This window comes from Nylanderia fulva, unplaced genomic scaffold (genome assembly GCF_048542155.1).
Source record: "Nylanderia fulva isolate GAGA-0341 unplaced genomic scaffold, ASM4854215v1 Scaffold11, whole genome shotgun sequence".
Taxonomy (NCBI): Eukaryota; Metazoa; Arthropoda; class Insecta; order Hymenoptera; family Formicidae; genus Nylanderia; species Nylanderia fulva.
The window spans coordinates 2,824,154-2,850,525 of NW_028189302.1; the positions used below are offsets into that span (position 1 = coordinate 2,824,154).

At 29.0% G+C, this 26,372-nt stretch overlaps 1 protein-coding gene across 1 annotated transcript in view; it reads right to left on the reverse strand.

Moving 5' to 3' along the window:
* LOC146724950 (uncharacterized) overlaps positions 1-26,372 on the reverse strand; it is a 345,089-nt gene that overhangs the window by 50,797 nt on the left and 267,920 nt on the right. The window lies entirely within an intron of this gene.

Below are 26,372 nucleotides of genomic sequence, written 5' to 3' on the forward strand. Positions count from 1 at the left end.
CTCTATTCCTCCCACTCCGTTTCTGCGCTTTCTACACAGATATTAAAATCAATACGGTATGCGTTTGACTGGTACACCGTATGCACCGCCATTACCGCATGCATCGGCTACGTATGTGCGATCCACCCTCTCCTACATTCGCCCCCACAATCATCCCGCACTATATCCATTCTCTCTCGGTTCCCTCCTTTTCACCACCCCTTTCTCCTTGCGGATACACGCGAGAACTGCAGCTGCAGCTGTAACGTCTTGCAGTCAACATGCATGGTTGAAGGGATAAAGTCGAAGCGCGAACCTTTAAGAGAAAGATGAAGGACTTGAGGGATTTGACGTTCAGTCAAGAACGGCTTTAGAAAATGACAAAGAGTGTTGGATGTAATAAATGATCTAATCGGTATACCTATTCTTCAGTGTTTTTATTTCAAATACTCGAGTCTTCAAGTTCTTGGGATTTTTCAGTTTCTTAAGTTTGCGCTTTGCACATACTTAGCATGACAATTAGATTATCGTGAATTTTTAATATTTCAAAATTTTTATTTAAGATTCGAGAAATTTTATTTTATTTCACACAGAAAATTAATATTATAATCGCAAAAAAAGATTTGATTTTTGAAGCTTTCTATATTTTTCAGGATAATTACATTTTCGAAATATATTCTTCAATTACTATTAGTTTTACTCGCTTAATTTTTTTTAAATTATTGTAATTGTAAATCTTTGCGATTTTAATCTGTATAAGCTCTTGATTTTTGGATTATTTCGTTTTTCTAGCATAGGTGTAGATATGAAGTATTAAAGGAGAGTGTAAAGATGTAATAAATGATCTAATCGGTATACCTATTCTTCAGTGTTCTTATTTCAAATACTCGAGTCTTCAAGTTCTTGGGATTTTTCAGTTTCTTAAGTTTGCGCTTTGCACATACTTAGCATGACGATTAGATTATCGTGAATTTTCAATATTTCAAAATTTTTATTTAAGATTCGAGAAATTTTATTTTATTTCACACAGAAAATTAATATTATAATCGCAAAAAAAAATTTAATTTTTGACGCTTTCTATATTTTTCAGGATAATTACATTTTCGAAATTACAATTACTATTAGTTTTACTCGCTTAATTTTTTTTAAATTATTGTAATTGTAAATCTTTGCGATTTTAATCTGTATAAGCTCTTGATTTTTGAATTATTACGTTTTTCTAGCATAAGTGTAGATATGAAGTATTAAAGGAGAGTGTAAAGATGTAATAAATGATCTAATCGGTATACCTATTCTTCAGTGTTCTTATTTCAAATACTCGAGTCTTCAAGTTCTTGGGATTTTTCAGTTTCTTAAGTTTGCGCTTTGCACATACTTAGCGTGACGATTAGATTATCGTGAATTTTCAATATTTCAAAATTTTTATTTAAGATTCGAGAAATTTTATTTTATTTCACACAGAAAATTAATATTATAATCGCAAAAAAAAAAAATTTAATTTTTGACGCTTTCTATATTTTTCAGGATAATTACATTTTCGAAATATATTCTTCAATTACTATAAGTTTTACTCACTTAATTTTTTTTAAATTATTGTAATTGTAAATCTTTGCGATTTTAATCTGTATAAGCTCTTGATTTTTGGATTATTTCGTTTTTCTAGCATAGGTGTAGATATGAAGTATTAAAGGAGAGTGTAAAGATGTAATAAATGATCTAATCGGTATACCTATTCTTCTTCAGTGTTTTTATTTCAAATACTCGAGTCTTCAAGTTCTTGGGATTTTTCAGTTTCTTAAGTTTGCGCTTTGCACATACTTAGCGTGACAATTAGATTATCGTGAATTTTCAATATTTCAAAATTTTTATTTAAGATTCGAGAAATTTTATTTTATTTCACACAGAAAATTAATATTATAATCGCAAAAAAGAAAAATTTAATTTTTGACGCTTTCTATATTTTTCAGGATAATTACATTTTCGAAATATATTCTTCAATTACTATAAGTTTTACTCACTTAATTTTTTTTAAATTATTGTAATTGTAAATCTTTGCGATCTGTATAAGCTCTTGATTTTTGAATTATTACGTTTTTCTAGCATAAGTGTAGATATGAAGTATTAAAGGAGAGTGTAAAGATGGAACATAATTTTATACCAAGTTAATCAGACGCTCAGAGAGTCTCCGGGGAGACACGCAATGTCATGAAGGGTTGACGGGGAGGAAGGGAATGGGATCGTAACCCGCGACATCAAATACTGGCCAAGACGTGCCGATGTCATGTAACAGCTGCTACTAATCGCCTATTTAACTAAGCTAATTAGCAGCTTAATTAGTTCAATCGTAACGTTGATAATTATATTTCGATAATGTGTTTTATATTTCGCATATAGCATGTTTAAAGAAAAAAATTGAAAATACAATAGCGTGTGCGAAGAGTTTTAATTCATTATATTCTAAATCTATATTTTTTTTCAAGAATAAACTCTTTCTCATTCACTTCGCCATAGATTGATTAGATTTTCAGCAATTATGGCATTGATTAATTAAGGTTTTTTTCCTGTAAGATCAAAAGCTTACTAATTAGATAAATTCTATTTTGTGTTTTAGAATTTTATTTATGAATTTATATTATAATTTACTATATACAAATTTTATCACATACACATTTATATATATATATATATATATATGTACAATAATAATTATAATAATTAATGTATAATAATTATAATTAGAAAGAAGAAAACAATTGTAAAACGTATTTTTCGTATATTTGAAATTTTTGATAAATTTCTAATGTCTTTTCAAAAATTTTAGAAAATGACAGAAATGCCAAAACTGCGAGTTCTTTTTTAAATTAAATTTTTAAATAATTTAAAAAAAAGTGGATTGTTGGACAACACAAAGAGGAGTTAAGAGTTAAGGATGCCATATAAGTTCATGATGTCGCGTGAATGTAGCTCGCTTTCGTTGCGCATTTCGCTGACATCTCGTAAAACTGTAAACACGTTGCCGGTATTGGTTTTATCGCGCATTCGGACAGGATTCACGAGCCGCCATTTAGTCGGAATATTATTTCGTCAGGCCACTTTCCGGGGCGAGCGGGCGAGTTGAAATTACTCGTGCGAACGTACGGCGCAATTAACAGAGAGGATTTATGTCGAAGCGAGTACTTCGAGGCGAAACGTTTTACAGTTGTTAACGTAAAGAATTTGGCAGAGATTAAATGACGTAATAATAAATGAGACGGTAACTTTTACGGACACATATTGCTCCGTATTTTAATCCCACACGATCTAAAATGATAGAATGATGGGATAATAATTTTGTGTCGAAATTATTGAATAGCGCAAAACGAAAGAAATAAATAAATATCGTTACAATACAACATACACTGTAAAAAAATATGTAATATATTACACAAAAATATATAAAATTACATAAATAATAAGTGTAAAATTACACGATAAATAATAGAAATTTTTACCTTTTCATTATTTATCATGTAATTTTACATTTATTATTTATGTAATTTTACATTTTTACAGTGTAATGCAATAAAGAAATAATTACAATATTTTTCCATTAATTTTTTGCATAATTTTATTAACGAAAATATTATTACATATATATTTATTCCTTTGTTTACAGAATCAAGATTTACGGCTAAGGATCGATCTCGAAACGGAGTGCGTGGATCGTGCATGTCCGAAGTCGGCGATTCGGTAAGTTAATTGAACTGTTATACAATACATATTATGTAAAAATATATATGTGTATATATACACACACACACACGATATATATTTCTATCTGTTTTCCGCTGGATAATAATGGCGCATACAACTACAACTCGCAATTAATCATGACATGATCGCATAATCTACTATAGAAATTGCACGTGTAACGTATCGCGGTAATATACCGGCAATTGATTGCACGAAATAGAACATACTCTAATTCGCACGATTGTACATATAAAGTATATTCGGTATAAATTTTGGTTTAAATTTAAATCTTAATCAATATATGTAACTACTGTATATCTTTTGAATGTTACTATAACAATAGAAAGGAAACGAGTTATTAAATAAATTTATAATTGATGATTTTACTTTTTCGGTAATTCGTTAACGTAGCTTAAATAGATGGAATTTTTTCGATCTGGTTAACATTGCTTTGATGGAAAATCTCATTCATTTAATTCAGTTATCACATGAAAAGATTTTTTCTTCCCTTTTCTTCGCGACTTTTCTTTTGCATGAACGTCAATCGAAAAGCAAACGTTATTAGTATAAAATGCAAGATTGCGCGAACGAAAGAAAAAGGAGGCTTGTCTTGCCTTAGTACCTTATTAACTCGTGATTGCTGCTCGTCAATTTTAATTATATGCTTTTAACGACGATAAAGTTCTAGTACGTTTTCTTGTGGAAAACTTTCATAGAAATACAGTACTTTGCAGATTATTTCAGAATTTCTGATTTTACTGAAATTGCGAAATCGAGCGTCACGTCTATCAAACAGTTAATTAAGTCTCGACAAAAAGCAATAACGGATTAAAATTTATAATTGAGCAATACACTTGTAAATAATTGACAATGCAATTATAAATACTTTTGTAACGAGAAAGACGATTATAAAATTACTCAGCAATTTATTAAATGTAAATTTGTTTAATCATCATATTGAGTTTTCAGAATTTGTTCATCATAAAATTATTGAAATTTTAAATATATGAATACGTGACGATATCGATAGACATATTAAAAAATTGCTTGAATATGAATAATAATAATTGATATAATAATGAATAACAATACATAAAGAATATCCGAATTATGGCTAAAAGTCGATATACATCATACCTTTGTGAAAATTTAATATCAGTTTTTGTTAATAAAAATGTCAATAACCATTAATAATTTCTCGGTTATATATAAGCCTCTCATTGAAAACAATCATTTTCTTCTTTTCATCTTTCTTTTTCTCTCGTTATTCTAAAGGTAAAATAAATTTTACCTAAAGTAATTAATAATTTAATTTAAAACTTAGAGCTATTAATGCCAGAAGTTTAAAAAAATGGTGAAAAATAATTCTTATGTTGTTTTTACTGGTTTTTATATGAAGATTTGCAAAAACAACGCTATTGTACATATGTGTTCATTCTCAGTCGATATTTTGAAACATCGTGCAACTATTTTCGGCTTTTTGACAACATTTCGACGCACATCAATCTCTTGGTGAATAAACGATTTCAGCACGACCATTCTGGATTACCATACGTTGGACTTGATATTGCGCTTCCGAGTTTGTTTCCCCTTCTCTCACTTTCCTCTGTCTATACCTATGTATAGCGATTTGTCGCAGCCAAATGCAATTGTCCCCCTATTTCTTCGATAATTGCGAAATCGGTCGAAGATCCCTAAAACGGGATGACGAAGGGGTCATGAAAAAAAATTGAATAGTCGCCGATTTCGCAGTAATTCCGTGAAATTCAATTTTTAAAAACAAATACATTTTTTTAAAGAAATGCATGTATCTCAGACATTTTTAAAAATGTTATTATGCACACGATATCACATATCTATAACTCTAAATTGCTTCTTCACATTACACATTATTAATGATATTTTAATAAAAAATAAAAAAAATTGTATGCTTTGTTTTCTTTTATTGTTCATTAATTTCGTCGATTATGTTTTATCATATTATACATATACTTATATATAAATGCAAATATTTTGCAGTATGAAGTAAAAAATCTGAGCAATGACAGTGAGTTGCACGACTACGTTCAATGTACGCAATAAGCTTCTTCACATTATTAATGATATTTGAATAAAAAATAAGACAATTTTATGCTTTGTTTTCTTTATTGTTCATTAATTTGATCGATTATGTTTTATCATATTATACATATACATATACTTGTATATAAATGCAAATATTTAGCAGTATGAAGTAAAAAATCTAAGCAATGACAGTGAGTTGCTACGTTTAATGTACGCAATAAAGCGTCATATGAAATTTGATGAGAAAAGCAGAAGTCTACTCGCTAATGCACTCGTTAACACTCGCGCAATTTATTAGGAGCAAATGATCGATCGATCGTAAGCGTGGCGAGCGCGCTCCGGCGAGCAGCGAGCGGCATTTTATCGATCAGTGAGGGAGATTTACGCGTACATGCCAGCCGTGCCTCCAACGAACATATGTCATGTTATTTACGAGCCGGGCATTACTCTCTGCCCGATTTACTATATTTTATGTTACGTGGATGGACTCGCGATTCTTTCGGGGCGGATCGGACGCCGGTCACGTCGCCGAAGTGCGTGCTCGCGTTGCGGCGATCATCGCCGGTCGATACTTACAATTAGTTTAATTGCGACAAGCCTTTCGCGAGTTGCTACTAGTCGATTCGGACGGTTCAATTCGAGACGATATTTTCGGTTTTTTAATATTATATTTCACAATTATGAATAGGAAAAGTCCCGTCTCTGTTGCATTAAGCATACATTTCGCTCGAGAAAAGTTTTCTCGATGTATAATACGGAAATATACGGAATATATCAAATTATAGATATATATATATATATATATATATATATAGATTGTGTTCCGCAATTTCTGCAGAAGATTACATTACTATCTTAAATGGATTTTATGTTCATATACTTCCAATTCTCCAATTTTTAGAAAACATTTCTTCGATTGCCAAATTTGTATATTTATTTATCATTTATTGATACACACACAAAATTGTGCAATGTAAGGCTAAATTAAAAATGATATAAGTCTATATTTTTAATTAAGAAATATGCAAATTGTATGAAATTTATTGACATATTTATGCGACTTCTTATGCTACAAAATTGATCAGAATAAAAAATAACTTTTATTTTTAATCTGTTAATTTTTGAAATTTTTATAATTCTTTAATTTAAAAAAGTATATATTATTTTTATTTTAGTCTTCAATTTTAAAATGTATTTTTTTTGCTTTGATAATTAAAATATTCTTAAAAGATTTTTTTAAATTAAAATTCTTGTCGCACTGTTGAAGCACGAAAAATAGATGCGTTCGAATCACGGATTCTGGCATCTCTTTTGTATGGAAAGCATTAAGGATCATTCAATCATGATCTCAATACTTTAAAGTTGAAATGGGAATCTCGGGGTGCTTAATGGTAGCCATTTGAGGTCAACGTAGCAGGAATTTATGTCCTCATATTTCGGCGAAAGTGTCACGTGGTGCGGCGCCTTTAGGCAACGTCACCGTGCCTTTCAATCAGCTGACGCGTAATTCGGACGCTTGATCCCTCGCATTTTTACTCGTTTCAAGAGTATAATGCATTGTTCGATTTCCACTGCGGGAAATAGCATCTCGAAGGATTTAGGATACCGTTCATTTTTCGAAACTCCAGCATAATATTCATCTTATTTTCTTTGTAAATCTTAAGCACTTTACATGACAGAACATTATATAGATATTTACATATTATAGATTGTTATTCACTTTTATAATGTGAGTATGAGATTAAATGTGTTTATTATAATTTAAAATAAAATTAACTTTACAAGTAATAAAATGAATAAAAAAAAACTTCTTTTCTTTTATCTTTGTGCAATTATTATTTATTTCTTATGAAATAATTTTGTTAACAATTTTTATTACGTTCCGAGTATTTTTCGGATATTTATATGTAAAGTTAAAAAATAATTTATTTAACAGAAATATTAATAAATGAAGAAATCAATGTATAATACTAAAAGTCTTATATTACTAAATATTCAGTAGCACAAACATGAAAACAAATAATCTTCTATATTTTGAAATATAATTTTTCCGCTGGACTTGTATCTCAATTTTCTATAATTATTAATTTATTGTCAATTTCTACCGTTTTTAAATATAATGTATAATTTAAAGTTTCAAACTTTCTTAAACTTTTAATAACTTTTTTATGCAGAATAAATACTCAATAATTATTTAATAAATATTTTTTCTTTGAAAAATAATACAGAAGAATTTAAAATATGACCTTTTCTCATTTTATGTCAAGTGAACTCCATGAAGGTTTACAAATCTCTGCAACTACAAGTTCTTTGGTATTTTAGCCGGATGCATTTTCACAAAGTATTCAGTAAAGTACTCAACAACTTTTCCAAACAATAGTTTTTCCTGTCCGCGACAAGAACGGATATACAGCCGTTTGAAGTCGCGTTACAGTAAATAACGCTCGGATTGCAAACTAAATAAAAGTATTTTTTGAAATGGCGGATAAATCGAACGGCTCTACTACTTAAAAGCGCGCGAAAGTTTGGCGCTTTGCGAGAACGCGATTAAAAAGCGATTTCCAATGAAAGGCGAATTGGGGGTGGCGAACAAGGGGTAGGTGAACGACACTATGCGGCGGTGTTTTTATTTCACGGGAAATTTAACTTTAGGACTGGCGAGTCGGGGAGAAATTGCGATGGACAGGGCGAGTTCGGTATTGGATTACGACGGAATGATTGCGCTCTTAATTAAAAGGGGTGGGTACAAGGGGGGAAGGGACTCGACCCTATTCGTGTTTTCGCTAAAGGGATTAACTTACTAAATCAGAGTTATGGCCTCATTGTCAGTCGTGATCATAAAGCCGATAGATGTTAACAGAAGTTTCTTCGCGCTTGCCTTCGACCTAACTTCCTCAGAATTGATTGATCATCTCGTTGGTTTCCGGTTAGTTTATTAGTGCTATTTTTAATGATTGTCTGCGTGCGGATATTTAATATGTCAGCATTTCATATTGTCTTCTATACATACATGCGCATATTTATGTGTAATGCAGTATTAAATAAGAAAAAAAAAGGAAGAAAAGGAGTATTGTATATATAAATATTCTCTCTTTCTTTCTTCATTACTATTACATTTGACAAATTAAAATTACAATTTTTAATATTAAATTTAAATTTGTGAGATAAACAATTTAATTATTTTATTGTCGTTTATATTTCTGTTACAGTTAAGTTTATATATGTATATGATTTTTTTAAATATTTAATTTGCATACAAATGTGTAGATTTTAATATCTTTATTGTATAATACGGTTATACATTTCTCTCTCTCTCTCTCTCTCTCTCTCTCTCTCTCTCTCTGAAGCATTTAGCTACTATAGGTGATATTGCTCGTTGGTTATGGTTTTATTAATGTTCGTATTTATATTCATCCCCCGCGAGACGCAGTTCATATAACGTGCAATGATGGAACGCGCCGCCCTTCTTCATCTTCGTTTTAATGAAAAGCGTATGAGTCGCACCCTGTAACTTTCAGCGTCGCGTCATGACTCATCACCTTCAGAAACGATTTGCTAATCTCATAAGTACTTTACGTAACGAAGAATTGAATATGCGGTAATTAATCCTGGCACTGCCAACGGCCGCAATGGTGCAGTTCTTCATTTATGTATCATATATAGCACATAAATTGTGTCCTTTTTTGTTGAAATATATATATCCTCCGCTTTCACGCGGACTAAACCGAGAACTTTTTAATTTGCAACTTTATACTTTGGCAATTATCTTTCGAATAAAAATTCTATTAAAGTAAAATTCTCTTTTAAAAGTAGGCGAAAAATAAGATTTCTTTATCTATTTATATTCTTAAAGTTCTTTATATTTACTGAATTTTATAGATTTACAACTTGGAAACTTTTCATACCATGACATTAAAACAATCAAGATTCTGTTTTTAGATTTCTTTTTGGAGTATATCATTAAGAGAATACGACTAATATATAAATATTCTACATGATACAAATTATAAGCTTTATTCTGTTTTGTTTTTCTTTTTTCTATTTTATTTGTTTTATTTTATTTATACATTTTAAAAGATTGAAACATTAAAACTATACTTTTCCCAAGCTGTTTGAATATGTCATTGCGTTAAAAAATTCTAAAAATATAAGTACTGTCATAAAAGGAGATAGAACGAGTAGAGCTGAAGAGATAACAGGAGTACGAAAAATGCAAATTTTTAATGAGATAAAATGACGCGATGTGGTAGAAAGAGAGAAAAGAAAAATCTGGCGCGTAATTTAGGAGAATCTTGTTTAAACCTTACTTCCTTCGTGTGTCTCAGCCGTTGCCGTTAGTTGAACAGAATTCATTCCCCTTGGGATGCGAGTGAGCTAGCCGAGGGATCGATTGAAGTCTTGATTCGAGAATCCAATCGGTACAAATAAACGAGAAATTGACCCTTTATCACATTGTGTGTATATGTGTGTGTGTGCCAAATACAATAAAACTACTTTTCGTTAAAAAGCATTATAGGAATTATTTGTGGCTAAGCTACACAAGTATATAAACACTCTAAATTAAAATTAAATCGAATTTCATTACTTTTTATTAGATATATAATATATTTTTATGCTAAAAAAGAGGCCGAATAAAATTTACAAAACTCAGAACTATATTTTTCATTCCTTACACGATATTATCTATCGTAATTTATTTATACGGCCTATAAGCATTTTTGAATTTGTTAGAATATTCCGCCCGCGTCTTGTCATAAATATTTAATAATGGCTTATCGAGGCAAAAAATCTCAGACACTTATGATTCGTAAAATTCGCGAATACTTTCTTCGTGAGTAAATAATTCTGTATCGGCTGCTGCGGCCGCGATGTAAACTTTATGTTTCTCCCTCGGCGGCCATGTTGTCGGACACGTAAAATCCGCTGCTTTGTGTTCCCTTGCTACATCGGGATTTCCACAGGAAATAAGGAAAGGAAATTCGCATTGTTTTTATATTTTATTTTTTTTTATCCAATACATTAGCCTCGGATAATGTATTTCGGAATATTATTAATTTTGTTTGTTATTGATTAATTTGATATTTAATCATCTAAACGAATATAATGAGTGATGAAAAAAATGACAACTAACTTAAGATCTAAACTTTTCATGATCTATATAAGAGAGTCATATTAAAGTCTTTTTGCATATGTTTAAAAGGATATAAAAAAAAATATTGAAACAATATTTACTTCTAGAATTTCTTATAAAAAAATTTGTTAATGTAAATTAGCCGCACAGGATTAATAAAGATGATTGACTGAGAAAAGACTTATTAATTTAATAGAAGTTAAGTTGATAGAGATAAATTAACCGATGAGATTATAAAGGGTATCGAATTTATGTAATTGTACGTCACAAAGCTTTTGTGAACTTGATTTATTTGCAACTTTTCGCGCGATCGACAGTAACGGCGTTTGAACAAACAACAAAGTGCGCGCGTTGTAACAACGAAACTTTCGAGTTAATATGACGCGCCGCTAATTTGTTAACAACAAACGGGGTAATGCGTAATAGATTTTCCCTTTTATTTGCTAGATGAGTAAAGCTACTGCTTGTAATTAACTTTAATTAATTTTATTTACCATGTTTAACTAATTTTAAGTAACTACATGCACCTATTTGCGAGTGTAATTTGCAATATTTGCAAAAGCGATTGAACAAGATGCTAGTAAATTCATTCCATCGATTACATAATCGAAATATAAAATTACATTTGACCAAATCATGCAATATCTACACATTAAAACTTATTTAGAATCTTACATTGTATTTGTATTAATATTTTATTATTTTGTAGAGTTTATTTTTTTTTATTATTTGTTGTTTTTATTACGTTTTTCCACTATTTTTTTCGTTATTATTATTACAATTGCAATTTAAGTTATAAATAATATACATAATTATAATGATGTGACGTAACTATTACATTTAAAACATTTGTCGGGACTTATTTTATTTGATTATTACGAGTATTATTTTAGTACTTCCATTATTTTCTCGATTGCAATTTAAGTTTTAAGTAATACATACTGTATTGCGTGGCATCATATATTTGCCGCAATAAGTCTCTTTTCAACAATAGGAATATTATTGCGCGGCAGATAATTACGAGAAATAATGGGGTAGTGCCTTCATGGTACATTTATTAGATTAAGATCTGACCTCTCCGCAGTCGCGTCCAAGAAATTATGGGAGGGATCAAGCTACCGATTATTAAGTGAACAGTTTCGAAACACCTAGTATATAACTTTACAGCAAGCATTCCTCAAACGTCCGTAACTTCATTGTTATTAGGAAACAAAAAACACAGACGAAAATGTAATTATTTCACGTGTCATGTAATCTTATACATTTATTTTTGCACACTGTAAAAATTATTTCGTCATACGTAAAATTCTATTTATCGGAGAATCTATTCTGAGAAAAGAATATGAACATATAGCTTCTATAATTAGTAAACTCTTTTTCAGTCTGTAGGAAATAAATTGAATAAAATTCAGACAATAATTAAATTGTAAACAGCATATGTCTTGTTTCGTTTTTTATGCAAAATAAGACATATACACACAATCTAAATATTTTATATTATATTATAATATTAATAAAATTTTAAACTTTTAACCATTTATAATAAGACATTTATATGTTTGATACTTATGGTCTCATCATTTCTTATTATATTACACATATAATAAATGTGATGATTGTATTAATTATGTATTATATTATTTTATTACTTTTTTTTTAATGATAATTAATGTTATTAGTAATACAATATACTTTTATATTGCATATTAAATCGAATAATTATGATTTATTTCCATTTTCGTCATTATTAATTATTAATTAAAATGTAAATATATATATGAATAATTAATAATTAACATTTATATAATAACATATAAATAATTTTAAAATACGTATAATTACGTTTTTGAATACAATATATATATATATATATATATATATACATATATATATATATATATATATATATATATATAGCGAAAATCAGTTTTTCTCAGCTTTTATATACATGATATCCGTAATTATTTGGAATCTTCTTAGGCCTAAAACGAGATTTTTCAGCGAGCTACGAAGATAATTATACACGATAAGCTCGCAGCTTCTGCTAGTGGTTCTAAAAGTTGGAATTATCGCGCAACGATTTGGCATCCAGCGAGAAAATTAGAAAGAAAAGCACACTTTTCCCTCGAAATTTCATTATTTCCGTCGTGGATTAAAACTTTGTCGCTTACGCGCGAATGAAAATTCGCGCGAGCTTGCATTCACTCTTTAAGAATTTCTAATCGATATTTTCGTTACGTACTAATCAACGTAATTTATAAAATAGAATTAATATTTCTGCATAATTTCTGGCGTAGATAATTTTTATACAAATTTATTTAACGATTTGGTAAACAAATTTATATTTACTGTTGTACATATCGATTGATTTTTATTGATAAAAATATAGGAGTTAATATAATTTTTTTTCGAATTATAAATTATCATGACAAAATTTTTAATAAATTAAAAATTAATTCAGATATACAAATAAATAATGGAGTACTTTTTATCGCTCAAGTTCAAATTAAGTTTAACAGTACTGTTAAAAGTTACTTATTTGAAATTTTTAATAGAACTTGAAAAGTTGCGAGAATTTATGACTTTTTTAAAACATATTTTTATTAAAAAGATTAATTTCAAATAATTTGATTCAATTTGTTCAAATATTTGTCTAAAATGCTATTAAATTTGTTTACACGTGTTACGATATAGAAAAAGAAAAAATGTAAGAGAATTTTATATAGACATAAAAAAGTTCTTCAGTTTTAAAATCGTTTTTGAGTAAAATAAAAAGAAGTTATTTGAGACATTTTTATAACCTTTATAACTTTAATAATTAAATTGCAATGCCACACTGTAGTGTTAAATTCAACGTCTGCAAAATGTCAAATTAACCAATTTACTTGGAATAAGGTCTCTTACTGGCAAAGCTCACTGCGCGCCAGAAGTTTCTTTTATACATTACAAACACACCTTTGCTTTCTACACATACATGTAAAAAGGAATTTAATTTTATTATTTAATCATTATAATTATTACAGAATTAATAACACATTAATGTTTTTTATATTAAAAAGCTAGATTCTTGTCAAATTACATATTTAAATAGATGTGCACATACATTAATAATATTTGAAAAAAATAGTTTTAGAAAAAATCAATTTAAGCAGAAATTGTAAAATATGAAGTTATATATATGTATAAGTTTAAAGAAAACATTTAGTGGCTATAACATAATGACTTTGTTAAAGATAATGTGAAAGAATTCTCTGCCTCTCTTTCTCAGTTTTGACAAAATGATTAAAGTAAAAAAAGAACAAATTTAAATTAATGTTAGACAAGAAAGATATAAAAATTATGTATATGTCTTGAACTTTTTCAGAAAAAGCCTTTTTATTGAAAACTTACATTAAATCTAAATTATTTTTTTAAATAATTAATACTGATCATATTTTATTACTGATTATATTTAATTCACATTGCATCATCATTTAAAGATAGTATTTTATTAATCGCAGATAGATCACATCATTATGCATATGTTTAAAAACAACATATATAAAAATACAATATAGAGACGTTAAAGAGAAGTTTTTTTTATTTACATTTTACTATCTAAATTAATCGCCTTTTATAATGATTATTCGATTGTTCAAGTTGCAATGATTTATATCGTACTGTAAGGATTGTATTGGAAAACATATGTAGATTGCATTTAAACTTCGCAGTATCCTATTTTTGCCATGTTTTTCCGACAGTTTACCGCGTACAGAAGGATTAAAAACGAATATCCGGGTATGATTTGTTATTCTGTTTCACTGTCACCTTCTCTCCTACATTTTGGCGTTATGTCATGAAAATGCAAATATTGTTGCGCCATAGAAATCTAAACGCTATTCTCTTCGAACATACGAGGATTAGTCGGCTGGAAGGAGAAAGATAAATGTAAGATTCGCATGTGATGCTTTGGAAATGTTCATTATGTGACAGCGTGATATATTGGTCGACTCGCAGAAAAGATACTAATAGAGCGCACATTTAGTCTTTAACGAATATTGTTAATATATATTATAACAACATATTAACAAAATTATATGTATTTAAAAAATTATTTATTTCATAATTGTAAAAAAAAAATAATAATTGCAACACATAAAATAAAATGCAACACGAGTTGTAAATTTCTCTCTATACGTATATAAACTTAGAAACCCCTTGCAACATATATTCTAAACATAAATTATTTAAAAATATATAAAGATTATATATTGCTACAACATTCATAAGACTCTTTGATGCTTTGATTCTCCAATTATTCCACGATCTTTTTGTCTATCGATCTTTTGATCGACATCTAAGCATTCGTGGAAGGGCGAGCAGTGTGATGTACGAATAAGGGTTTCTTCTTATCGTCAGTTAAATATATCGGCTTCCGGTTCGCGTTACATGCAATCCGAGAGCTCATATAGTAGGCGTGTCGCGTAATTAAGCCGCCAGAGATTTGCATACGATCCGCCTTGTAAACGCGCGTGAAGAAGAACCATCCTACCTCCCAAAAGTGGGTGGAAGGATTGCTCGAGGCTTGCCCTCCGGTCTGGTGAGAGCGCTCTGACGCAAATAGATACTGCTTTTTGCATGCGTCTTATCCAAACGCGATCTAAGACGCTCGTGTCTGAATTGCAAATACCTGAAATTGAAGAAATCCATTTTATCATTAGCACAATAGAAAAAAAGCAAATTTATCACGCTAAAATATATTAAAAAAAAAAGAAACGTACAAAATTCAGATGAAAGCGGATCAAATAAAAAAATCAGGTTTTCTGTCAAAGAATTATTTTCTCGTAACATTTAATAATTTTTCTAACTTGTTTACTTTTAGTTTTCCACATTTCTGCAAGAATAATCGAAAATGTTTACGATCTGAGATATTTTTGCGCTGCTATAAAAATAAATGCAATTGTAACATGAATCGTCCATGCGATTGCATACGCATTGCATTTAATATTTCGCGGGAAACTCGATAGCTCGTTGCACCCGCGATTGCAATCTCGCGGTTCGATTAAAATGGACGCGTAATCTTTTTATCAAAATCGCGAATCTCTTTCTCTCTTTCCCGTTTCCTCTCACTTTGCAATTCCGCGCGGTATTACGCTTGCTTTATGATGGTCGAAAATATCAACGCGTTTATAAATATGAAGCTGCTTGTCGAAGCGAGAATTACGACTAACGCAACTCAAACTAAACTCTTATTTTGCGCGATCACAATATTAAGCACACATAAAATAAAATTGGGCGATATTATTTGGCCTCGCAGAAAATGTTTGTAAATTATTTCGGGTAAAAGCTTGATATAAAAAAAAATTAAAATTTGTTAATTATTTTCTTTATTTTCGATGTCGAGTAATTTTGAAACGAAAGTTTCAATAATTGTATATGTCGTCAGTTTCAGTAAATTATATTATAACTATTGTTACGGATATATATATACACCCACACACATTGATTTCTTTAATAATTTAATTTTTTAAATTTAAATTTAAATTTTGTAGAAATTGTTTCTTATACAAAATATTTCAAATCATAACGCGCGCATTTGTGTTTGCTAGATTGTATATTTTATACATTTCAACATGATTTCTGTGATTATATGATATTACATTTATCGTATATTATTTTGTTATAATTTTTAATTATATATACATATATACAGATTCTATATAACATTTTTGTAATTTTGAAACAAAGCATTGCAAGAGATGTATAGATATAAAATAAATTGCTTTTTCAACGGAAAGTAAAAACGTTTGCTTAAAATCTAATTTATGAAATTATAACATTTTTGGTAAAAAAAAACTTACATAAAAATAATTTATACAACACAAAAATAAAGTTAAACGACTATATATAACACTGATTGTAATTATCTAACCATAAGTAGTGTGATGTTATATACATAATTTAAATATTATTTACACCGAGTATCGTATCGAAAGATGCCGATCGTCAATGTGTATTGCAATGTTACACTATGAGTTTTCACGTTTCGTCTTCATCGACTAAAGTGCATCGTACTTTATTTTATCTGACGTCATATACTGCCGACTTATGGACATGTAATGCAAGACAACCCTCCGATCTCTCACTAAAAACGCGCTGTAAAGCCGCGTAAAAACTCACTCCATAATGGCATCGATACGCCAAGTGCATCGCGATGAAAGTGCACTCGTGTGATATAAGTGCCTACCGCGCAACGCGTTTATTTTTTTAATAATGCATAGTGCATCCTATGTGCAGAGTAATCGATAGAAGTTAGCAGAATAATCGAATTATTCGCATGAATAGCATTATAATCTATAAAAAAAATTACAAGAGATAAAAAAATTTGTTTTACGCTTATTTAATCTTGAAATAAATGCTTTATCTGTATGCGTTTGTTTGCGCTTATAAAATTTATCATATCGAACTTCACGAAGGCATTTTTTTCTTTTTTTTTACCTATAAATAGCGATCAACTTTATTTTATTATTTTTTAAAACTATCTTTATAAATTTTGTATGATTTAATTAGAAATGTTAAAATTAGTTTTGTATAACGTTGTATTATCAAGTAAGATCATTTTTCACAGTTACAATAAGAAATTATATTTATGTGACATAAGAATTTTTATTTGTTCGATACGATTTGTATCGAATTTTCTTTGTCAATATTATTTCTGGCTAACTGCAAATTTTTCAGTAAATTTGAAATAAAAATTTAAAAAAAATTCATTTTCATATTGCATTTATTATTATATATTACATATTTTATATTATTATTTATAAAACTATTTAAATTTAAATTAAAAAAAAAATATTTTGTAATAGAAAATATAAATGCAATCTACTAATGTATATATATGTGAAGCAATATATTTAAGAAATAATTAAAATTTATATTTTTATAGCTATCTCTTTGTATATTTATGTATTATATTTCAAGTATATATGTATAAATGTATACATACACACACACACACGCATATATATATATAATATATAAAATTTGTTTATTACATGTATATTAAATATATTTGGTTTAACTTTTTTGTTTCAGATTACGGTAAGTAAGAAATACTGGCTATACGCGATGCAATTAATTGAAACCATTCGTGAGAACGAGCGACTTCAAGGTAAAATTAGCTCGAAATTTAGCTTGTGCATAAGCAAGAAGCGGGTAAGTGCCAAGAATATGTTTAATATCTGAGTAATGGACGCTTTTACGAGTTCTTAATGCGTCAAAGTGCGTGCACGATATGGAACGAGAGGTCCGGAATTTTATTTATCCCTCACAGATCCGCTGTGCGCGTTTAATTACTCTTCTTATAGTAATTTTTATCATACATTTTTGCTTCAGTTTTATTATCAATATTTAACGGGGAATTTTAATTAATATAGGATCTTTCACTTTTGTGAGCTGAACTGTAAACATTTAATTGTCGGGATTTTAACAATTATTTCGCGCATTTTATTCTTGTGACACTTACTGGTTAATATTCTCAATGCAAATTTTATACACACACATATACTTTTTCTTCCCTTTCATCGTCTATTTTTCATGCGTATATGTACATATAAATTTTAATGGATAAAAACATTTTGACTTAATATTTGTGTGTCTATATCACAAAAATAAAATTAACGAATTATATAATATATATTTTATATAATAATATAATATTATATGCAACAAAATGTAATCAGTATTCTCAAGTACGATACAAAACGTACTTTGAACATGACTTTGGTCCGACTTACATCGAGTATAGGTTGTCGTGAGTTAATTTAAAGTCGGTGCTTATTACGTACTTCGTTGTAATTAACTTGTCAAATTATACGACGAAATTCTTCAGTTTTCTCGATGGCGTAAAGTTTAGCGCACGATGCCGTCAAGAAGAAACTATTCCGCGAATCTTATTCTGCACTTTCTCAAAGCAGTGCAGTCATTTTTATATACCGTTGCCTTTTTTATATATATTCTCCATGTGCCACAAACTGAGTATTTATTTCATCATAATATTCATCCTTATATCTTTTTAGTATTTTTTGAACTAATGATATAAAGAACAAACAAATGCCAAATAATCGATATAATCGTTATAATTTTTACAAATTTCAATATTAATTAATCTATTCCCGCGATTTAGCATAAATAGTGCAAATTGATGAGTTTCTTCATATCTATTAAATAAATCCGAGATACTCGGGTTTTGTCGGATAACGACTTTCCGGTAAATTAGAATCGATAAACTATCGATATAGCACTTCCGGAATCTGCTAACGATCTTTTTGCCGACGCGAAGTGCCCATCGCAAAAACGCAATCGCCATCGCGTCGCATTGAAAGTTTAATTATGCGAACGCGATGAAAAATCGTCGGGCAACTGCGACGAAACACTATATGTAACATTATAATCGCGAACCCATCTAATACTTAGCGACACAGTGCAACTTAATGCAACACGCGATACAGTAAGACATTGATTCTAATTAGTCCTGCCCTTTTTAACTGCATCTACATAAATGCATTTCTACAAGGACAGTACTTCCTCTCCTGTTCTGTCACCCTTATCGCGTGAATAATATATACTAATTTCAATTTAAATTTACTCCGCTCGATATTTGTGCCATTAAAAATCCCTAGATTAAATTTGTCCTGTATCCAAAGAAGTGATATGTATAAAACAAATCGTGTGATTCGAACCATTTATTTGATATATATAATGAAAAATAAATTTCGGCTCGTGTAAAATTAAAATAAGTAATAAAATTAAAAGGCCAACTTAACGAGCTAATTGATTAGGTGTTAAAAACTTTTTATTCTACGTCATGAAAATAATACAAATGATAATTAGTAAATTTATATCATTTATTTGATTATGTTATATCAATCATTGTTTAAGCTATTAAATTTTTTTAATAAACTATTAGTTTCAAACGATCTATATGAGACGTCGATATAAATGAACTCGCGAAGCTTTCAATATTTCCATTTATGTTATGCCAAAATCGCAAACTTTTTGTTTCTCCTGGTATATCCGTTTTCATTTCTCGCATCTTCGTGCTTAATTTCCCTTCGCGAAATCCAAAAACGACTCGAAATCTACTCGGCGCCCCTTCTCGAACTTAGATCAACATCATCAGACACGGCTAGATCGATGTAATTGCTGGTGCTGCGATTTAATGGTCCACTCTTCGACCTGCGTTTCTCTCTCTCTCTCTCTTACCAGTCTTCTTCTCCACCTTTCGGCTTCCCTTCTTCGTTTCCGCTTTAACTCGATAAAACCTGCTTTGCAGCTCGCAACGCCGGCCAGCCGGCGCTTCCTCACGAAAATTGAGAGTGCAATTTGTAAGCTACCTCACTATTCCCTCCCCTTCTTTCCCTCCCCCTGATATTAACCTCGATCGATGCAGCGGGCCACCCTCTCGCTGTTTTACCTCGGCGCGTTGTGATGTTTCGCGTTCGGATAATGACGGTATGCCGTCTTCGTGCGGATATTTCGTGCGGAAAGGGCGGAAGTTCACGGATTTGTGAAATTTTTAACCAAGCGTTTAGATTACATCGGTGTACAAGCTGTTTCAAAAGCTGAGATCGCTAGTTTTTGGACTTTCAGTGAAGGATTTTTTATGCTAGATTTTTTATGATAGATTACATCGGTGTACAAGCTGTTTCAAAAGCTGAGATCGCTAGTTTTTGGAAGTTTTCAGTGAAGAATTTTTTATATGCTTATCCGAGTGATGATATAATACATATAACAATTGTGTTTTACAAATATTTCAACACATCTAAGATCTCGTTTACTTATCTTCTGATAGGTATACTGTAATATTTTTCTCGATGATATGCTTTTTAAGATATTCTATATATGAGAGATTATAATTATTACCATAGATAGAGCAATTTAACAAAATTTATGAATTAAATTATATTAATTTTATATATATATGTGAAAAATTATATTTTTAAATTACTTTATATGTAAAGCCAATAGCATTATTGATTAAATTATTCATTTAAAATATTATTCATTGTTGAAAAAAAATACGTTTGATGTAATTAATTGTGAAAAATTTAATAAAGTATATCAGTTAATATTTTATAATCAGATATAATAGTATGAAACCGTAAATTAAATAATATTCTCATTATATTTCTCTTATATTATTACACGAAGAATATAATTTTTTTAAATGTCTTTTAAAAACTTGCATAGAAACAAATGACAATTAGTTTAAAGATTTCTCGAGAGTAGTTTCATACATTTTTAAACGAATATCAATGACACTTGATATACTCGAGCATTCAATTGAACGCGAACGAACATGCAGAAATTGACGATGATTGTGTGTATAGTCCCTTCCCTTCCGTATAAAATCGTTGTTACAGTTGGTGCATTTTTTTATAATTTTATTGACGGACGTTTCCGTTTTCATACGTACTTCTCTATATGTGACACAAATTTATCGTCAATACCTACGTTAGCAAATCTTTCGTTTGTTTGAAATTTTACATTGGTGCGGATTTGACGGATTTGCGTAAAAATTCAAACAACCCATATCGCTTTTCCTGGCACAATCGGGATTATATCGAGGGATTCTCAACTGATTGCTGCGCTATCCTAGTTGGTGCGATGTTTGATAAACAATTCAACGAGCACTATATACGCAAAAATAGGACAATTGTTGTTTCGAGTAAACTAGAATAAACGCATCTCTGTGGGTAAACATTTCTTTTGGAAACGATTAATAATAAACAGAACGCACGATTTAAAAATGACATTTAAAAAAATATTAATTATACATAACACAATAAATCCATTTTATATAAAAAAATTGAAATAATCAAATTTTATTATTATTCATTTGTTAGCACCATTAGATTCAATTGTTTCCAATTAATTTATCTCCTTTTTATTTTACTATTCATTGTTTTTAATCAAACTATTAATCTTACTATTAATTTATAATAATAATACTACATATTATTAATGTGTTTATAATATATAATTAATATTACTGATTTATTATTAATACATTTAATTATTTCACACTTTTAATCGTTATTATTGTATAACTAACAACAATTTATTTAACCGAAATGTTTTAAATTCAGCTGTTGTTATATTATAATTAATTCAATTTGTATCACACTTTGCGCACACTTTTATTCACTTCCCAGCGCACCGGTAGAGTTTATTTCGCAAAACTCCGCGAAATATCGACGTGATTTCGATAACTTATGACCGCTGCTAGTTTCAGTGCCACCACTTCTATGGTGATTGCCTTTTGTTACGGTTGAATAGCGTTCGCAACCCCCACGGGTTTTCTCCGCTTGTAAGCTAGGGAAGCGAGTGACGGGGGTGGGCCTTTCTCTCCTTGCCCGGAGGGACAACTCGTTCCTTCGGGCAGGAATACTGACCGCGGCTGAGCAGGCGGTTGCGACTTGCGATATATCAAGCCGAAATCGCCGAGATCGTATTTGTTGATTTCGATAGTTCTCAAACCGGTGAGAGTTTGCGGGAAAAAAGTTTAAGTTTTTCACTAGTTGTCCCGCAGCAATATTGGATTTAGAAATCGCGAATTTTTATAGCAACTTTTCAATTTGGAAACATTTAGTGTTCTAGAGAAAGAGGGAAAGAGAGAGAGAGAAAGAAGGTATTGCTAAGATGTACAATCAAGAGACGTGATAGTATAACTCGATGTCAAGTAAACGAAAGTAATGACAGGCTGACTGTAACTAGATTTAATGGTTCATGTCACTATATTGATCGTTTCTTTTTTTTTGTTAGAATTCTTTTTATAGGATTTTTCTATCAATTATAATTTTGATTAAAGCATCTTAGAAATTAATAGTGTTTGATAATTTTTTAACATCATTTTATACAATGTAAAATAGCTGTAATTCAAATTATTAAATATTAGATAATATCAAGCCGAAATCGCCAAGATCGTATTTGTTGATTTCGATAGTTCTCAAACCGGTGAGAATTTGCGGGAAAAAAGTTTAAGTTTTTCACTAGTTGTCCCGCAGCAATATTGGATTTAGAAATCGTGAATTTTTATAGCAACTTTTCAATTTGGAAACATTTAGTGTAGAGAAAGAGGGAAAGAGAGAGAGAGAAAGAAGGTATTGCTAAGATGTACAATCAAGAGACGTGATAGTATAACTCGATGTCAAGTAAACGAAAGTAATGACAGGCTGACTAACTAGATTTAATGGTTCATGTCACTATATTGATCGTTTCTTTTTTTTTTGTTAGAATTCTTTTTATAGGATTTTTCTATCAATTATAATTTTGATTGAAGCATCTTAGAAATTAATAGAGTGTTTGATAATTTAACATCATTTTATACAATGTAAAATAGCTGTAATTCAAATTATTAAATATTAGATAATATCAAGCCGAAATCGCCAAGATCGTATTTGTTGATTTCGATAGTTCTCAAACCGATGAGAATTTGCGGGAAAAAAGTTTAAGTTTTTCACTAGTTGTCCCGCAGCAATATTGGATTTAGAAATCGCGAATTTTTATAGCAACTTTTCAATTTGGAAACATTTAGTGTAGAGAAAGAGGGAAAGAGAGAGAGAGAAAGAAGGTATTGCTAAGATGTACAATCAAGAGACGTGATAGTATAACTCGATGTCAAGTAAACGAGAGTAATGACAGGCTGACTGTAACTAGATTTAATGGTTCATGTCACTATATTGATCGTTTCTTTTTTTTTGTTAGAATTCTTTTTATAGGATTTTTCTATCAATTATAATTTTGATTGAAGCATCTTAGAAATTAATAGAGTGTTTGATAATTTAACATCATTTTATACAATGTAAAATAGCTGTAATTCAAATTATTAAATATTAGATAATATCAAGCCGAAATCGCCAAGATCGTATTTGTTGATTTCGATAGTTCTCAAACCGATGAGAATTTGCGGGAAAAAAGTTTAAATTTTTCACTAGTTGTCCCGCAGCAATATTGGATTTAGAAATCGCGAATTTTTATAGCAACTTTTCAATTTGGAAACATTTAGTGTAGAGAAAGAGGGAAAGAGAGAGAGAGAAAGAAGGTATTGCTAAGATGTACAATCAAGAGACGTGATAGTATAACTCGATGTCAAGTAAACGAAAGTAATGACAGGCTGACTGTAACTAGATTTAATGGTTCATGTCACTATATTGATCGTTTCTTTTTTTTTGTTAGAATTCTTTTTATAGGATTTTTCTATCAATTATAATTTTGATTAAAGCATCTTAGAAATTAATAGAGTATTTGATAATTTAACATCATTTTATACAATGTAAAATTCAAATTATTAAATATTAGAATTATGCATTATTATACAAAATATATTAATAGATTAATATATGCATATGTTAAATAATTTAAAAAGAATTATTGAAGAAAGTAGATATCAATACATTTTTTTGACAATATATTAACATTGTTGCCGATATCGTATATTTGGCAGTATGTTTATTTTTTAAATATTTTTTAAAGATTTTAGTATTTTATTATATTTCGATACTGAACGATACCAATAAGTAAATATTAATATTGTTCAATATCGATATATAATAAAGTAATAAAATTCCTAAAAAATCTTTTTAAAAAGTTACAATGTTGAATATATTAAACACATTTAAATCTATATATGCAATAAATAAAAATTTTAAATATAAGAAATTATTAATTATTGTAAAAAAATTAACTCACACTATGATATGAAGTTAGTACAGTTGATTTATATGATATCAATTTATGGTTGATTTTAAATAAGTTCTTTCATAATTCACATTGAAACATTTTATACAATGTATATAAGTTTTAAAAAATGTATGCAAATTCTTAGACACGTAAAATGTGACCTTCAGATTAAAGCATGAAAACTTGGCACACTCAGGTTGCATTAAGACGTACATTTCTGCAAATCTGTATGAAACCTCTCTATTATTGCAAGCTTTCTAATAATAATATGCGCGAATATATATTATGATGTTAAACAATTATCTTGTGTAAGAGAGATATATCTTAAAAGAGACAGAATAAAATTAAAATTTTATACAAATATAAAAATGTTTAAGTTTTAATAAATTAATAAGCATAAGGATTTGGATGAAATATTATATATATATATATACAGTTTTATGTTTAACCTATCAAAATTTTGCTCAATCTTTCAGTATATCTTATATAAGGTACATTTAAATTATATGGTCATTAATGAAGAAAAAGTAAAAGTAAGTTTGCGGCATGTTTTACAAATTTACCTCGTGAAACGCGAGAGGAGTAGCTGCGAAAAAACTCATTTATTTCAATGTATATTACAAGAAGCATGTGATTTCTCGTTTTGGAAGTTATAATCTAATAGAACTAAAATAGAACAGTGACAAGAATTAACAGAATTTCAAGTTTTATTATTTTTACTTGGTTTACATTTTTAATAAAAATTAATATCAATATTATTTTTTTACTGATATATATTAATTTTTCATGGAAAATTTTAAATTATTCTGCTCAGCTAAAAATTAAATTATTTCTAAAAATATTTTATTGTTTGAAATCGAAACTAATCATTCTAATTCGTTTATCAGATTGATGCTCGGTTGAGTTAAGTGGAAAGCTTAAGACAGATCCTAGGAAATCGTTATTAATTTATAGTATCACGGATCGGATCCCGTGAATATCTCACAGATACCTAATAGAATCAACGGAACCGTGGATATATTTAGAGATAACCTCGATATCACAAATATACATACGCAAATAAAAAAAGTATGATCGATAAAATGATATCCTAATTTTAATCCTAAAATTATTCTTTATTTTAACGCGCTTATGTGCCTTGACTATTCATTTCCTGCTTAACACATTGTAATTTTATTATATTTAATTATATTTTAATATTAAATATCTTAAATTAAAATATTATTAAAACAAAGTCTATTCCTAAACGAAAGTTTTTGTTATTTATTTCCATTCGTGAAGAGTTTATTTTCATATCTTAATATTTAATTTTTTGATACTCTTGGTAAGGAAACATTAATCAAAAATGCATCTATAAACTTGACGAGTTATTTTTGAGAAACGTTATACACGTATTTTTCATACGAAATATTCGCCAAAAAACACACTGCAAATATAAAAAGCATCTTTCTTTTTTTTCTTTAGTCTTTTTCTTTTTTTTTTTTTTCGTTTATTCATATATGTATAAAACTTTTATTCCAAGAAGATAAAAAATCTAATTTAAACTGTTATTGAAATTTACGATATTATATATTAAGCATTCTTTTTAAACAAGAAAAGATTCAAAATCTTTATTAAATTAGAGCGTTATAATTTTTACTAATTTATTATTTAATATATCAGATTTTATATTAAATAAAGATTTTCTTATCGGATTCTAATTTATATAAAAATTAATGAGGCACTATGTATTAAACATATAATT